This window comes from Peromyscus eremicus, chromosome 15 (assembly GCF_949786415.1).
Source record: "Peromyscus eremicus chromosome 15, PerEre_H2_v1, whole genome shotgun sequence".
Lineage (NCBI taxonomy): Eukaryota > Metazoa > Chordata > Mammalia > Rodentia > Cricetidae > Peromyscus > Peromyscus eremicus.
The window spans coordinates 744705-762599 of NC_081431.1; the positions used below are offsets into that span (position 1 = coordinate 744705).

The 17895-nt window shown below is 47.1% G+C and overlaps 1 protein-coding gene across 2 annotated transcripts in view; it reads right to left on the reverse strand.

Annotated features, from left to right (window-relative positions):
- Plxna2 (plexin A2) overlaps positions 1–8864 on the reverse strand; it is a 201349-nt gene extending 192485 nt beyond the window's left edge. For both annotated transcript variants that reach the window (XM_059281134.1, XM_059281135.1), the window contains exon 1: positions 8305–8864. The gene's annotated coding sequence lies outside the window, so the exon portion shown is untranslated. The remainder of the gene's footprint in view (positions 1–8304) is intronic.
- Positions 8865–17895: the final 9031 nt, after the last annotated feature.

Here is a 17895-nt window from a genome sequence, read left to right on the forward strand (position 1 = left end):
ATGTCTAGTAAAGAGAATTGAGGCATCATGTTATGTCTGTCCCCATCTTCTGAAGTAGGCCTTTGTAGTCATGTTAAACATGCAGGGATATCTTCTCAATGCCACTTTCTCATGTTTTATACTTCAATATGGGATGAGGCTCTTGCCCAGCTAGGCCATGGGACAGTGCACAGGTCTAAGAGAAGACTGGTGATGCTTTCCCCTAGGTATGCTGCATGGCATTACAAATGATGGGCAAAGGCGAAGGATTAGACCCAAGCTTCTGAGCCCTCCTAGACCTGCCAACACTTTTCTTATTGTGCTTGTCCTTTGTACACTATTTCAGTATGGGACAGCACCTCCTAACTGCAGCCAGGCATTTGCCCTTCCTCTTCTGGAGGTTGACTCTCAGAATAATGCCAACTGACTAGCTCTAAGACAGTGTCCTTCTTTACTCCTAAGAGTTGAGGGTATCAAAACCCCAAACACAGCAAAGTCAGAATTCAAATCTCAACTCTCATATTTAAATGCCAACCATAAACAATGCCTATGGCCTCACTGCCAAGACTCCCATGGATTTTGCTTTTTCCAGATTCCACTGAGTATCCAGATCTTATATTCTAAGCCCACACATTTTCTTTAAGTAAGATCTTGCCTTTTCAAAAAATTCCAAATAAATAGAGAGAATTGGGGGTGAGGGGTACGTGAATGAATTGAAAACATCCCTGGCTTCAGTCTGCTCTAGACTTTTAAAATAATGTTTCCAGTTGGCAGCAGTCATCATTTTTTCTAACTTCCTTAACACCATCTTCCTCTGCCTAGCTCTAGAAACAGGCAAGTGAAAGCTCTTGAATATTACAAAAAAATCTATCACAAACACAGAGGGAGACAGGGGTGCTAGGTAGGAGGGAGGAGTCAGCTCACCAGAGTGTCAGGCATGCTCTCATCTCCCTCCTGCTATAAGGGAACAAATGGAGTTATGGAGAAGGTCAACAGGTGAGAAAACCTCAGGAAGGGTGCAAAAAGTGTGAAGGGAAGTCCTTTGTTCTTCCTTTGTTCTTATGTGGCAGGAGCTGTAGGTGATACCACACTCTTCCCGGCCATCTGTCTGGCTCTTAGTAGGCCTCACACCCTCTATGTGAGGCTTCCTGGTGGCTTTCCAGCTACACATGTGGTTTATATTAGTCTATATATTGAGTTGGAAACCTGGAAGGATTGCTACACTGGGTCACTCAGATAAGTACTTCATTCTTCTGAGGAAACCTGGGGGTGTTGCCTGGTGCTGTAGGTTTCTGTCACTGACAGTGAAAGGACAAACTAGGAACCTCCAGACAGGTTGAGGCTGAGGATTCACTGGGGAATGTTCATCCCTATTTCAATCTGAGTGTCTAGAATCCTAGTGTCTTCCAGGGAGTTCAGAAACTAGGCTCTTCTTCTTCAGGTATTTTTGTTACTTGGGACAAAATATGAGGAAGGGGAAGCAGACATGGGGGACAGGCAGGGAAGGTGGGAGGTCAGAGGCCAGTGTAATATTTACCCAGCTCAGTGGAGGCCTTTCACTTTTAGAAGCAGGAAACAACTTCAAAGCTGTAACATCCCCTTGCTACTTTGCCAGCAGGCTGGTCCTCTGTCTCCACAGGCAGGCAGGGCTATAATGGGTCAAAACTAAGAGGCCATGGTGCCAGCTGCAGTCCAAGGCCTGGACTTCAGCCGTTCTTCACAATTATCAGGCCCCTCTTCAAGATACCCATCCATATACCCACACAGATGCTCCAGGGCATAACTGCAAAGGCTTCTCAGGTCTTTTGAAGCTCAGGCCTGTTCCTAGTTTGGGACACCCCACTGCAAGATCCTCTTACCTAAGGTTCAGGAAGAGTTCTATTTCCCATGATGGGATGAGAGTCCTCAAGGGAGCTGACATCTGCCTCCTTTTAATTTCCCTCTTCTGGCCCTCCTTGGCCTTCATCTCAGGATTCTAGACATTCAGATTGAAATAGGGATGAGCAGTGACATTGCCTAGCGAACCACACTAGTGTTCACATCTCCAGCTCTAGGATATTGGGAAGGAATGCCACAGGAAAACCTCTCCAGACTTTTGCTCTGGGAAAACGGTGCTGTAGGAACTGATTAATAAGAAACAACTCCAGGGCTGCTAGCCTAAAACCCATGGGAGAGGGGTGAAGGGTAAAGATGACACTAAGAGGTAGTCAGATGGCCCCTCTTAACAGGACCCTGGATTTCTCAGGCACCCACCAGTTTCTCCCAGGAATCTACCATGCAGTGAATGACACAGGGTACAAGCTCTGAGCAACACCCTTCCTTCCCTTCCTCTGAACCCCCGCCCTGCCATCTCTGACTGGTGCCTGGGGGTATGTGGCTTGTGCAGTTCTCTCCCACAGCTCCAGATGCTGTGGTTGTGGTTCCTTGAAGGTAGAAGTGTTTGCTCCTCTATCCTTGGGCTGTGAGTTACCACACTCTTGGAAGTACACAAGTGATCGATCTCTATCTATTTAAACCCGAATGGATTCCAATTCCTGCTTTCAGCATCTGTGTGGTTCACCATAAGGGGCAGAAACAGCAGCTCCACAACTCAAGTAATGTTCTCTTAACACCCAAAGGAAAAACCAAAGCTGCAAGGTAGGCTATCTAAACATAAAACAGAAAGTCTGTGAGTCTGAGTCCTCACAGAGGGTAGAGAAGGGCAGAAGTAGGTCTGCCAGAAGGCTCAATGCTCAAGGCTCACAGAGCCTCTGGGGGGTGTAGTTCTCTCTCTCTCTCTCTCTCTCTCTCTCTCTCTCTCTCTCTCTTTCTCTCTCTCTCTCTCTTTGTGTGTACATGTTGGGGGTCATAGAGGGGAGACAGTCATTTAACATATATTCAGTCTATGCCCCAGGGCCCCTCCCTACCTCTCTTCTGAAAGACAAGTTGAACTTACTGCCTTTTCTCTCATCCTGAAAGTAATTTGAGGCAAGGAAAAGCAGGATTAAACTTTCATAACACAACACATTTATATTATTTTGCTTCTTTCTTTCCTCTGTCCTCTCTCCCCTCCACTCTTGACCCTAGGTAAGTTTGAGCCAGAGGGAAGCTGAGATTAAATATCAGGGGATGGTATCAGATCTGGAGAGACACTGATCTCTGGTTCCCTGCCCATCCCCAAACTTCAATATTTTTCTATCCTCTGTTGGACAGTTATTATCTCAGTGGATGAGAGAAGCCTCTGCGCTCTGTGCGTGTTCTCTCTCAATATTGTCCTCTGTTGAAATGAAAGGGGGAATTAGAATTCAGAGACAGGCTCCCAGGGAGAATACGAAGACAAAGATTAAGTCAGTGATACAACACTGACATGCGTTTAGTTCCTGAAAGGTCTTTTTAAAAAAGTCTCCTCCAGAGCAGTGTTGCCACTGCTGAGACTGGCTGGAAATCCACGTTAGGGAGTGAGAAGAAGGGAAGGCCTGTGACAGGAACTTGGGGATGGGCCAAAACTTTACTTGCTGATAAAAAAAAAAAAAAAAGGAAAGACACTCTCGGTGAGGCAGCCAGGACTGGATCGCCTGCTGTTTTGAGCATACGCTCCTTCCCCTGGCCACCCAGACATGAACTGTGTGGGTCAAGCCTTTCTCACCCGCTTCACCCAGACAAGTCCTATGGGGCTGGCCTCTTATAGTCACACACACACACACACACACACACACACACACACACACACACACACACCTCCTATGAGGCTACCTTTCCCTGCAAGCCTGGTAAACACTGCTTAATGAAGCTCACCCTTACCCCTTGGCCTTTTCTCTCCTGACCCCACCCCTCTATGCCAAACAGTGGTGAAAAGTTCCAGTTCTGCCCTCTGCCATTCCAGTTGTAGTCTCTGGGTAGTGATGGTTGGGAGTTTCTAAAATACCCCCCCAAAACACACACACACACACACACACACACACACACACACACACACACACACAAGCGCCAGTGTTTCAGGACAAGTGTGGTTTTCGAGAGTTCCCTCTAGTGGAGATAACCTGCTACTTCTCCTTCCTGGAGCCCAGAGCCTCATGCTCTGAGCCCACTGAAGGAGCCTGTGCCTGAGGCTCAGTAGCTGGCTCTCAGCTCAGGTTCTTGGCTCTCCCACCTCAGTACACTGTCAGTCTCTATCATTATCTTCCCTCTGTCTCCTGTCTCTCTGTTTATCTGAAACCCTGTCTACATCCTGACTTCTATTATCACTGCACGTGAGCCTTCATGCCTGTGTCTTGAGCTGCACTTTCCATCCTCCTCCTGCTTTTCTCTGGACTTCAGCAAGGCAGCTCTGAGGGGCCAAGTGCTTTGGAAAGACCTCCTATCAAGTGGCTTAACCTCAGATTTCCAAAAACAGCACTACAGGTCAGAGGCATTCAGAATCTCTTAGTGAACCATGCTTAGGTATGAAGAACAAGAGGTTTTGTCCAAATTTCCTCTTCCACCTTCTGCTACCCCATTTCCAAGCAAACTCTGGCCTAATGAGTTGATCTATACTTCCAAAGCTATCTGTGCCCAATTTGCTTGGAGTCCTATGTGAAGCCAGTCCTCCTTATCAGTTCGCCCAGCCCTTGCCTGCTTCTCAGTCTCTGACTGCGCCCTGCCATGTGAGCAGCTTGCACAGCTTGGGCTAAGGGACAGATAAAGGAGAGGGGAGTGCTTGAAGAAGGAAAGCATGAGCAGGTGGGGCAGGTACTGCACCGGGGGCTGTAGGAAGACAGCAGGGAGGGGTAACCCCAACCATTCTGCTGGGAGAAGAGAGACATCTGGAGAACACCTGCTGGTTCTCAGGGTTTCCCAGAGATATCCTGCCACCCAGATGAGGGACATGGCCAGACCAAGTCAGGTTAATGGTTAACCACTGCTGGAGCAGGGAACTTTCTGGAAGAGCTCAGTTGTAAGCTATTTTCTTACCACCCTCCCTCCCTTCTCTCACTTTATACTTGAACTCCATAGGGACCCTGATCTCCAACAAAGAATATTCTCACCTCTATTCCTGCTTTCCAATTCAAGATGGAGCAGTGTAAAGTTGCATTGAGGTTCCATATGCCCAGATGCCAGGGAATAGAGCCCAAAAGAGTTTTGGGGCTGAGCAGAGGAGAGAGGGTGGCCCCTTCAGATCAGCCATCCCCCACAGGCGCCTTGGGACCAGCTGTTTGACCCCGGGAGGAACTGCCTTTCTTTTTGTCTCCATGGGGGTTCACCTTTAGAAATGACAAAAAAAAAAAAAAAAAAAAAAAAAAAAAAAGCAGGAGATGGCACACCCACCCCTCATTTACTCTAATCAGGCATGAAATCTTTGTAACTATGTGAAAAAACTGTTTCCCATAAGGGAATCAGTTCCATTCATCATTGTTTGAACTGAGCATATGTGATGGGGAGAGACAGAACACTCACATAGAATGAATTGATAACAGACAGCCCTGGGGGAGGGGCAGTCATGGGGGAAGGGGTGGTATTGGGGTGCTGTACATATGAGCTGTAAAAACTCCATCCAGCACCTCAAAGCCTGCTTCTCTTGCTTCCCTGTGGGCAGTCCTGGATTATTCTAGCTAACAGACTGTGACACAATGCTCCTGTCTCTTTATGATCTGCATGGGGTTGGGAGGGGGGTTGGCTCTGTGCTCCTTGCCTCTCCATTTGCTATGATGGACAGAAGTATATTGTACCCTAGTCTTTCTGTGCAGAGACAGCTGTGTAGCAATGCAGGAAGACAGCTGGGGAGAGGGGTCTGGAAACAGGAATTGCCTCCCCCACACCAAATCCTGTATCTTACAGAGGCAATCAGAAAGCAAGGTGGAACAGAAACCATACAGCTCTACAAACAGTGATGACTCCAGAACCAAATATTTCAGATTGCCTGCGCTGGCAAGCTTAGAGCTCCTGCCAGCTGCTGTCCTGTGTATTTAAGCATGTCACTGGCTTCCCCTCCTGCTCCTGTGTCTCCTGTAACATGCCCATGAAATAAAGATTAGCTGAATTATCAGGAGTATTTGTAATAGGCCTGGGAGAGGGGCCTAGTAGAGACTGTTCTTTGAGGCTTCTTAACCTTATTTTGAACATAAAACTCCTGCAAAACAGATGCTGAACTTAAGCATCTACCACATCTGCAACTTCTCTTGGTCAAGAATGTTGGAGGGCAATCCTTCATTGGCAGTCTGGAGATGGGGAGACAACATTCAGAGCTGCTCTGACAGGGACCAGTATTTCTTGGGATGGTATGGCTTTGAGCAATAGTAATATGATATCACTGTCTGTTCTTCCTTTAGACTTAGGCCAAAAGGTAAGCAGCTCTTCACCCCTGCTTGGATCCAGGGTGTGAGGGTCCTCTGTCCCTATGCCCTGCCAATGAAAAGGGTGCAGCTGAGACTTCCTTGCCAGGCTGTAGTACCTGGAAACCATCGAAGACTTTGTCACTTCAGGGTTTAGCGCTCTTCAGCAGAGTCTTCCCTGTACACGGGCCAAAAGCCACGTCCTTTTAATTGCTTTTCAAGACTATTTGCCCCCATCTTAATGCAGCTTTCTTAGGACAGTAAGAGAATAGAGAGGGCAATCCATCTTTATAGCCCCTTCTTTATCAACAGGTTTCTGGACAGGATTAACTGTGAGAAAGAGGAGACAGGTTCTTTAGGTATTCTTTAGGTAATACTAGCTAGTGGCAGCAGAGGCAAGTTGAGGGATGGGTGGGGGCCTAGCACTAAGAGAGATGATGACAGGTAGACGACAGACAGGGAAACAACCTCCTGGGGAATGGGACAGATTCCACTCTGCCTCCTTGGTTCCCTGCCCTCTCTCAATTTTCCACCCCTAGCCCCCCAGCAGAGATCACAGGTAATTACTCCCGACGATGCTCTGTGAGAAGAGAAGTTAATGAATTCTTTTATCTTCCTGCCTGGAGGTCAGAGGATAGAGGGCTGCTAGCAACTCTAGGAGCTTTCTGGGGTGATTGCACAAATAGTTGTGCATTTCAATTAGGAACAGCTGAATTCCTCCAGCCAGGGCTAAGCTCTTCTGGGGATACTGGTGCTCACTGGAAGGCCTCAACATTCAGAGGGGTCCAGAGGGAAGAGTGAAGTTTCAAGATCTGGAAAGAGGCTCGGTATGACAGGCCTGCTATTGTATGGAATGTCAGAGAGCTGAACCTGACTCCACTTCTCTTGAAAGTGGCCAGCCCAGTCCTACCTGTGGTCCAGCCCAGACAGTCGACTGTATAGACCTGGTCCGCTGCAAGGATGGACGTGTCTCAAAATGTCTAATCCTCCACAGATGAGCCTTCAGAAGATATCTGGTAGCCCCACTCCCCAAACCCACCCACCTCTGTCTGTTCTGCATATGGGTGGCTAGGGAGCTATGTTGTCTATGGTCTTGGTTCTCTACAGAATTGAACGTTCTTGCCCTCAACAACTATGAGCTCTCCTTTTCAGACTGTGGTGATTGACCTGGTATTCCAAGTCCCCTCCCCCCCCCCCAACCTCCCTCCTCTCCCTCTTATCTCTGCCTGAGCTGTTTGAAGAGGTAGCTCCTCCTAGGGCAAGGGTCATGTTAAGCAGGTGGACATTTTTGAGGTCCCTAGAATGACAGTTTCAGGGGACTCTTTTTGACCATTCAGATCAAGATTTATGAAGACTACCTGTGAGTAAAAGAAGCTAGAATTTTCTAAGACCCTATCACTTCGTGAGGTGGGGCAAAAAAGAGTACACAGAGGGAAATGAGCTTTAAGGAGCCTCTTGGACTCTGGACAAACTCCCACTTCAAACCAAGGGGGCCGGGCCCCAGCTGGGCACTATGCCATGGGGGATGGGGGCAGGAACATTTAATCACAGTGCTTCCAAACCGCTCTCAGGGCTTCCCGGAACCCGCGCAAATGATGCCTTCTCCTTCCCAATTCCCAGTCCACTGAACCACTGGAACCGCCAGCGGCCACCCGGGACCACAGCACCGGATGAACGCCCCCTAACCGGCCTCTGGCCACAGTCGCCCCAGGCTATCTCGCTAATTCTACTGAGGCCCTCTCTGGGCTCCAACCGTGGGACAACCTCACCACTTGGGCACTCCCCAGAGCTGCAGACCACCGGCAGGTGCGCGTTGCAAGCGCGCCACGGAGCGCCAGAACCACCGGAGCCTCCGGAGTCGATGGCCCGGAAGCCCGAGCAAGAGACCATAGCTGCGAAAGTGGCGGATCACGCGCGGAGACTCGCCGCCACAGCCTAGCCGTGGCCGGGGCCGGGACCCCAAGGGGACCTGGGGAGGCTGCGCCGAAGAAGCCGCCGCGGGCGCGCGCTCAGGGAGAGGGCGGAAGGCTCCGCTTACCCAGCTCGGCGGCGTCTGTCTGTCCTTGCGTCTCCGCTTCCTCTGACTCGGCTGGCGGCTGCCCAGGGCAGCGCGCGCCCAGTCCCTGCCTGACCCGAGTCAGACGGACAGCCAGGTCCACATGCGACCCAAGATCATTAAAATCCACGGCCCGCGTCGGCCGCCTGCCTGTATTCCTGTGGTGGCCCTCGATCAGGTCCGCGCGTCTTCGCCCCGGTCGCCTGCGCCCAGGGACCCGGACGCGAAGGGGCGTGGGGTCCGGCAGGGTCCCTCCGGGGAGGCGCAAAGCGGGCTGTCTTCAGGTTTCCCCGGCGCGACTTTCCGGGCTGCTCTGACATCAGCGATCCCGCGCTTCCTTCCCTTCTGCTCCCGGCCCGCTCGGCCCCATTTTCTCCGGGAACGGCTGGCAGCTCTGTCTGCGACCGGGCTGTACGCTCCCCACAGCCCCGCGGCTCACGAGTCCACCGGATCTGATCGCTATTCCTCGGCTGAAGGATCCCAGCAGCTGCGCCCGCCGCCCCCGCTCAGCTCTGCGCGGACAGTGCTGCGCGCAGCGCGGCTAGGCTCGGCTCCGGTGGCGGCGCCCTCAGCCGGCCTCCTATATTACCGCGCAGCTCATTATCATAGAGGCCGTGTTAACCCCCTCCCCGCCCACGCGCCCCGCCCGCGCAGACCGAATCCCCCAGCCTGTCCACTCAAGAACCCGGCTGAGCTACAGTGCTCTGGGCTTTCGCCTCGCTTAGCGGACACTGTCAGTAGCCAGGGGGCGAGAAAGGTGCTTCCAGGATCTGGGGACTCTGGTTGGGGCCTGGTGAGCCAGCTGGCTCGGCCTTGGGAGGGGTTCAGAGTGACGAGGGCAACCCATCCCCTCGCGTGGCATCACCTGTCACCGAACACAGCCTACCCACCTCCCTCTTCACTTGTGAGCTAGGGGTGAGTTCGGAGGGACCTGTCTTGCTGATGGGGTTGAGATAGGGTCTCGGATTTCGGAGGAGCAAATTTCTCCTCCTTATAAATTCCAGAAAGCCAGCGAGCTGTCAAAAGAGGTTTGAAGTTGTTGATAATTATTATTTCTACAATGCGAAGAGGAGCCTGGCTTTGCGTCTCCGGTTTCCTGCTCCATTGGGAACACTGGACGTAGGGCAGGACCTGAGTCTGATAGGTGCTGTGGAGACTGGAGGAGCAGCATCGTTTGCATTATCTAGACCCGCGAGCCCACCTCTTAATGGAGGCAGGGGGTGGTGGCTAAGAGGTAAAGGCAACTTTAACAACCTCAGAAGAGAGGATTTTCAATCTCGGGTGCTTTGGTGCCCTCGCGGTCTCGATTCCTTGTCTCGTAGTCTGTATTTGCAGCAGTGGCCACGGCTTTCACATGAGGGCCTGAACAAGCTAGCACGGTCTAGACCCCAGCATGGTCTCAGGGTCTTCCATTTCCTTGCTGGAGATTGAGCCCACAGAGTTTACTCAACACCAACACGTCCAAGTGTCTGAAAACGTCCCCTACTGCCCTCTCGTGGCCACACTTTTCAGTGGTATAAAAAGAAAAGAGGATGTGGGATCATTGCCTCTGAAACCAACTGTTTTGTTGGCTGAAATTCTCAATAGCAGGGCCTTAAAAAAGAAAGAGAAAGGAAATAACTCTCATCAACTATCTCAGAGACACTGGATTATTGAATGTAGGCCTCATTTAGCTTTTTTTTTGGGGGGGGGAGTATTCTTTGAGAGAGGGTTTCACAATGTATCTCCGTCTGTCTCGAACTCATAGAGATCTGTTTGCCTCTGCCTCTCATCAAAGGTATGTGCCACCATACCATGCCTGGCTCAATTAGCTATTCTTAAAAAAAATCTGGTTAGCTCATTTAAAAGCTCTTCTATTAATTAATTAATTGGTTTAAATTTGTGTCTAGTAAGTATCACTGGCTATTGCTGATTTTGTCCATTGGAGCCACAAAGAATCTGAATTCTGCAATGTACACCCATCTTGTCCTTTGAACTTCTGTAGCATTTATTTTTGTTAATACTCCAGGTGATTCTCACATTTATTCTTCCTATATTATTGTTTAAGTCTGTATATAAGTGGGTCTTATCTCCCTATCCAAACAATTGTGTTATCCTCTTATGTAAATGGACATTTCCTGTCCCAAATAACTGACTCAGAGGTTGAATATGAATTACAAATGCTCAGTTGATAGCTCAGGTTTGTTACTAGCTAACTCTTACACTTAAATTAACCCATATTTCTATTTATGCTTTGCCATGTGGCTCATGGCTTGTTACTTCATTTTTTACGCATTCTGCTTGCTCAGTGGCTGGCTGGCATTTCCTGGACTCTGCCCTGCTTCATCCAAGTCTTTAGTTTGATTGTCCCGCCTAACTTTATCCTGGCTTGCTATAGGCCAATCAGCTTTATTATTTACCAGTGAGAGTAATATATATTCACAGCATACAGAAGGATTATCCCACAGCACTCTTATTTCTAAGTACACTAGATTTAAGGCACAATTGTTAAGGAAGATTAAAAGAAGACACTCAGACTCTGGTACACGTTTGGCATGTATTTAATGAGAGGAGCATCAGTCTGACCAGCTACACATGAGACCATCCTTAGTAGGACTGAGGTAACTAACCGATAAGGCTCTCAGTTGAATATCAGGGCCCTTTAATTCTAAACCAAATGCTACATAACTGTATGTTCAGGGGGTAGGGGTGTCTTATCTCTGTCTCTTCTTAGTGCCTCAATTTAATCTCATCTTGAGATGATTACAATACAATTTAAATAATTTCAGATACAAATCCTCACCCCCTGTGATCCAGAAATAAACCCTTAAATGAAGAATGAGGGCACATTAAATGAAAGTGACTCCTCCACACATACCATCCTGTTCTCCACTCCCCATGCTTGCCCTACCTGTCATGAATAAAGGGAGAGAAAGAGGGTGGGAGAAAGAACACCTACAGACAGATCACACTGCACGCAGGGTGACATGATGCCACCCTACTCCCACAATACCACTGAGAAGCATTTGAAATTGAGCCAGTACAGGGTGTGATCACAGAAGCCTGATCTAGGAGGCGCTTGAATGGAGCACTCTTGTCTTCCCTAGGCCTCAGCTCCCCATCTCTATTTGGGATTTCAACTTGAAATCTCCAGGGAGCTAGAATGTTAAAACCAGATGTGATGGTGTTTAAAGAATTGATACTTATCATTAGTTGTGTGACAATACTTCTCTTGGTAAGGGATGCAACACACATGTCTACTCACCCAGATAGGGATCTCATGACAGGCCAAAGTATGGAACCACCAAAGTCCAACTTGGCGAACCAGTGGGTTTTATTGGGGTTACTTACAGGAATATGGGAGAAGGGTTACTTACAGGAGCAGAAATGACTCAAAGATGGCTGCATCACCAAGTTCTACCCCAACATTGGTGACAGCTCACAAAAACTGGGAATCCCGGAACACACTGCACTGCCTGCACACAGCTCAATAGGTTGGAGGGTGTCCTTTCCGAGTGACTCTGGTCTAAACTTCTTCCAGGCATTTCAGCTGGTTTTTGTTTCTTCCAGGCAGTTGATTTAGCCTCAGAGTCTTTGAGTCTTCTTTGTAGCTCAGTTTCTTTCATCTGAGGCAAGCAAGCTCTCAGCTTTCATTGATTGCTCTGACAGGGAGGAACCTGGTGAATCTGGTCACTTTCAGGGACTTCCTGAAGCTATTTTGATTTGTTTACCTTCCTTCTTAAGGAGCTTCCTGCAGGATAGAATGCTTTTTATCTTGGAGCAAACTGTTATACAACATTAGTTAAGCACACAGTTATACTTTAAGAATTAAGATAATCAGTAGAACCCATTTCTGACGCTGCTCTGGTGGCCAAGAACCCGAGACAAGATAGGCCATGGGTCTAGGTGAAAACTAAATACTATTTGTTCTTCTCAAGGAACATAATAATAAAATTACCCCTAATGACACTCTGTTATACCCATAGATCAGTGCCTCCTTCAGCCATCATCAGAGAAGCTTCCTCCTGCAGTAGATTGGAGCCAACACTGAGACCTACAACTAGACAGTGTGCAGAGAGGGAGACATCTTGGAACACAGTCCTAAATGAGATGTTTTCATCAAACCCCTCTCCTCAGGGCTCAGGGTGCAGAAGAGAAGATAGAAAGATTGTAAGAGTCTGAGGGGATGGTAACACCAAAGGACCTGTTAGAGACTGTGGTAGCATGCACAGGGCCTGCACAGGTTCAAGCCAGATGGGGTCCTAATGTGGAGAGGGGAAAGTAGACATGCATTCTCATCCCTAACCTTAAGAAGCTATCTCTAATTGACATCCACTTGCAAAGGAAAAATTAGATTTCTCCAGTGGAGCCTCACAGTATACTGACCATACGCCCCATGTCCAGCAGTAGATGGCCAACACAAAAGGAACTCAATTTTTTTTGTCTTACCAATCTTTTGCTTTTGTATCATGTATTCTATTTTACGTTTTAATGGGTTTGTTTGTTGTGTGTGTGTGTATGTATGTGTGTTTCTTGTTTTTGTTTTTGTTTTTTAATTCTGGGTATTGTTTGTCTGTTTTTTGTTTTCTGGAGGTGGGGAGTTGGAAAGGATCTAATAGGAGTTGGGGAAGGGGAAACTGTAATCAGAATATATTTTGTATGAAAAAAATTTCAATAAAAAAGAATTAAGATAAACACTTTAGGTTCCTGATTTTTACAGGTGACAGTAATGTCCTCAGCCTCAAGCCTTAAAAGGGCTAAGCTGACCTATCTTGACAATCATCCATTTAGCCACAAAGTATTTTTATTTATTTATTTATTTATTTATTTATTTATTATATTTATTTATAACAATTTATTTATTATAACTTTATTGCCTGGCTGTGGTAGCACACACCTTTAATCCCAGCACTCAGGAGGCAGAAGCAGGCAGATCTCTGTGAGTTCAAGGCCAGCCTAGTCTACAAAGTGAGTTCAAGGACAACCAGAGCTGTTACATAGAGAAATCTTGTCTTAAAAAACCCAAACAAACAAACAAAAACCCAAAACAAAAAAACAACTTTATTACATTTCTTCCTCCTGTAGAACTATATATTGTACATAACTAAAATTGTAAATCAGAACATTTGCAATTTTAGTTAATACATAACAACTGTACATATTTATATGGTGCAATGTGACATTTCACTATATGTAACATGTTGTGATCAGATTGGAGTAATTAGCATATTGTCACCTCAAACAGTTATTATTTATTTTACAACACATAATAAATTGTTGCAACTATAGTAGCCATACCATGCTATAGACTCTGGAGTTTAGCTCTCCCATCCAGCTGTAACTAACTTGCTAGCCAACTCCTCCTTCACCCACCTAGGTTCTGGCAGCCACCTTAGGACTTTCTACTTCTATGAGGCCTTTACATGAGCCTTTCTGTGCCTAGCTTCACTCACTTGACATAAGTGCTCTGTGTAGCTAGAGTTTTCCTGCCTGGCCCACAGTCAGGACAATTCTCTCTCCCCTGCCAGTCCCGCAGCTGCTCAGATCCGACCAAGTAAACACAGAGACTTATATTGCTTACAAACTGTATAGCCATGGCAGGCTTCTTGCTAACTGTTCTCACAGCTTAAATTAATCCATTTCTATAAATCTATACCTTGCCACGTGGCTCGTGGCTTACCGGCATCTTCACATGCTGTTTGTCATCATGGCGGCTGGCAGTGTCTCCTTCCACCTTCCTGTTCTTTCTTTTCTCCTCTCTGTTAGTCCCGCCTATACTTCCTGCCTAGCCACTGGCCAATCAGTGTTTTATTTATTGACCAATCAGAGTAATTTGACATACAGACCATCCCACAGCACTTCCCCTTTTCTTTCTTTCTTTCTTTTTTTAAAGAGGAAGGTTTTAACTTTTACACATCTCCAAAGCCAGCTTGGTATATTTGGGAATTTGGGCGTAGCTTCTCTTACTACTTCCTGCTAGAGGGGGGCGCTGTATCTTATGGGGACACAAAGAAAATTTTAGGATTATGGAGTAGTCCATGAGGGTGTATCATCTGAGCCAGTTGCCTTGAAACAGTTATAGAAGCAAATATGAATGGCGCCCAACGTGGTGGCAAGAGTTTCCACCTAAAAACTGAGAAAAAAGATTCTAAAATGGAGCTAAAAACAGCTTCCTAATTGTCTCTCTCAAAGGAGTGGCAGCTGCCGGTTTGAGCTACTGGTGGGTTCCTAGTGTGCGCGCTTGACCTGCCGTCGTATGGCGGGAATGAGGCCTCTGCAAGTGGCACATTAAGCTGCGTGGTGGATTTAGCCTTTGCTAGTACAAAACAAAAAAAAGAGGTTTCTGGGCTACACGCTGCTTGGATAAAAGCATAGACCCATGATGGCTCCCTGAGCTGACGGTAAACATACTGCCGCCATGTTGGGAAGCTGAGGTGGGCAGAGCCAGCAGCCACAGCTGCTGCAGTTTAAAGCAATAGATTCACAATAAGACAGATCCAGATGTAATAGTTTACAATGTGTGTAAAATATACGTAGGCTTGAAAGAGACAAAAAAGGAGATATATACAGTTATATAAACAAATACATAGTTTTAAAAAATAAAATCTTTAAAGAGACAGTAAAATTAATATAAAAAATAAGGCACGTGAAGATGAATATTACACAGAGAATCTGGATTGTGTTGTCTTTGGGATTTTTAACTGCAGAAAAACATTTGATCATAAAAGATGTTGAGTTAAACCAATATGTATATTTTAAAGATACCTTGACTTCAAAATTTGGATGTAAGGATGTGTTGCTTTGGAAAGGAGACTCTGCTTTTGTTCCCACAGAAAGCCAAGGCTATGGATTTGTTCCAGATGAAGATACATCAGGTTTGACCAGCCAAGACCCCCTGAAAGGTCTCTGATGACACCATGGCCCAGATGATCCAACATCTAGAATGGTTTGAAGGCAACTGGCTCAGATGATACAGCCTCATGGACTATTCCATAATCCTAAAATTTTCTTTGTGTCCCCATAAGATACAGCGCCCCCCTCCAGCAGGAAGTAGTAAGAGAAGCTATGCCCAAATTCCCAAATTATATGTAATTTATTTTGTTAAGGTTAAAACCTTCCTTTTTGAAAAAAAAGTAAGAAAGAAAGAAAAAGGGAAGTGCTGTGGGATGGTGTGTTGCTGATTGGTCAATAAATAAATCACTGATTGACCAGTGGCCAGGCAGGAAGTATAGGCGGGACAAGGAGGAGAATAAAGCTGGGAAGTGGAAGGCTGAGTCAGAGACACTGCCAGCCGCCACGATGAGAAACAGCATGTGAAGATGCTGGTAATCCATGAGCCACGTGGCAAGGTATAGATTAATAGAAATGGATTAATTTAAGATATAAGAACAGTTAGCAAGAAGCCTGCCACAGTCATACAGTTTGTAACCAATATAAGTCTCTGTGTTTACTTGGTTGGGTCTGAGTGGCTGTGGGACTGGCAGGTGAGAGAGATTTGTCCTGACTGTGGGCCAGGCAGGAAAACTCTAGCTACAGCTCTGAACACATGGACTACCACAAGCAAGAGGCTTCCAGTCTTTTTAATGGCTGAGTAGCATTCCATTGCTCAGTACATCAATAATGAACAGACTACACACGCCCATGTTCTGCCTCTCTGAGGACTCATTTTCTTGTATCTGTCTGGCCTTCTACTGTTTCCTTGTCATCCTGCCCAGCTGATGTCAGATCATAGACTATTGCATGAATCCTGAATGGTCTTATAATAAAAATCCTGGAGCTAGATATTGGGATAAATGCTGAAAGATCAGAGAGACAAAGGAACAAACCACAGCTACTTCTCACCTCGTTAACTCCACAAATCCTCTACTGAATGTCTCTGAGTCCTCAGCCAAAAGGAGTCCAGCTGAAAAGGGCTTTAGTTCCTGTCTCCTTACACCTTATATACCATTCTCCGCCAAGCCATATCACTTCCATCCTAGTACTGGGATTAATGGTGTGTGTGCTTCCCAAATACTGGTAGCAAAGGCATGAGCTCTCAAGTACTGAAATTAAAGGTGTGTGCCACCACTGCTTGGCTCTGTTTCTCTCCTAGACTGAATCAATCTCATGTAGTCCAGGGTGGCTTTGAACTCACAGAGATCCAGACAGATCTCTGCCTCCCAAGTGCTAGGATTAAAGGTGTGTGCCACCACTGCCTTGCTTCTATGTTTAATCTAGTGGCTGGCTCTGTCCTCTGATCTTCAGGCAAATTTTATTAGGGTACACAATATATCACCACAATAGACCTTGAGGGGACTGGCTAGTTCCCTTATTTCTATCCAGAGGGACAGTTTTAGCCCAATGCAGTTTTAGGCAAGTGGCAGGTATTTAATAAATATCCATCAAATAAAAGATGTTCTTTGAAAATTGTTGCAAGTTCCAAGGGGTTCTTACCCAACTGCTCCACACAGTGATCCTGAAGCTACATTGCTGTTCTTCTCAGGTCTCTTTCCCTGTCACCATATGACTGGCATAGATGAGATGATGAGAGAAGTAAAAGAGAACAGGAAGCTGTGTTCCAGGGAGGGACCAGCATTCCTATGAAAGGCATTAGCAAGGAAGCCTGTATGCAGGTGAAGAATGGTTCCAAAATAGGAGTCCTCTCTGTCACAGCAGCAGCTTCAGCCCCACAAACAGATGCCAGTTTGGTAGCCCCTTAGATCATAGGAGGTATTTTTGGTCCTGGAAGCCAGCCACACTTTGGCAGGCTTTCTACATTAATTCTGCTCCTTTGCAAGATGGGGGTGGCAAGTGTCAATGTTTAGCATGGGATTGCTGCCTGGAGTGTGTGTGTATGTGTGTGTGTGTGTGTGTGTGTGTGTGTGTGTGTGTGTGTGTGTGTATGTGTGTGTGCATATATCAAGGGGCCTGGAGTGGGATGGGGACTGGGATTGCCTTGGAGAAGGTGAGTAGGCTCTTGCTTGATGGTGTCGATGGCCATCTTTGGGCAGCACATCAATTGTCTTCAGCCTTGCTTCTGTCTCTCTGAACTGAACCTGACATGGCACTTCCCATTTGACCTATCTCTGCCCTGAGATGGGTGTCATTTTTCTCCTGCTCAGATCCCAAGCCAGCAGTAATATGGCATCCCTGTGGGTGGGCCTTTCATGTCAGGAAGCTGTACTTTACTTTCACCCTGCAGACATTGTCAGGCAGCCATAGCAGAAGTAGTAGCATCCACCCCCCTCACATGCATACTGTTGGCAACAAAAGCATCCATCTGAGAGGCCAAGTCCATGAATGGAAGTGAGAGGCTGCTGGGCCACTCTAGTGGAAGGCCTTTGCCTGGGCAATGGGGCCCAGGGCCAGGGGCAACATAGGAGCCGGGAACCTGCTCTGGATTCTCAGCACCATTCATAAAGACTTCTCCCTGCCCCACTCCTCTCCTCCCTTTGCAAATCTGACTTTCCTGTGCACTTGAAACAGAGGCAAGCTTGTTAAAGCTCCAAATCAAACACAGTGGGCTTTCTCTCTTCTTTATTCCCTGAACCTTCCATGAGCACAGCTCATGTCCCTGTATATTTCATCCTCTTTCCCAACCTCCTTCCCTCATTT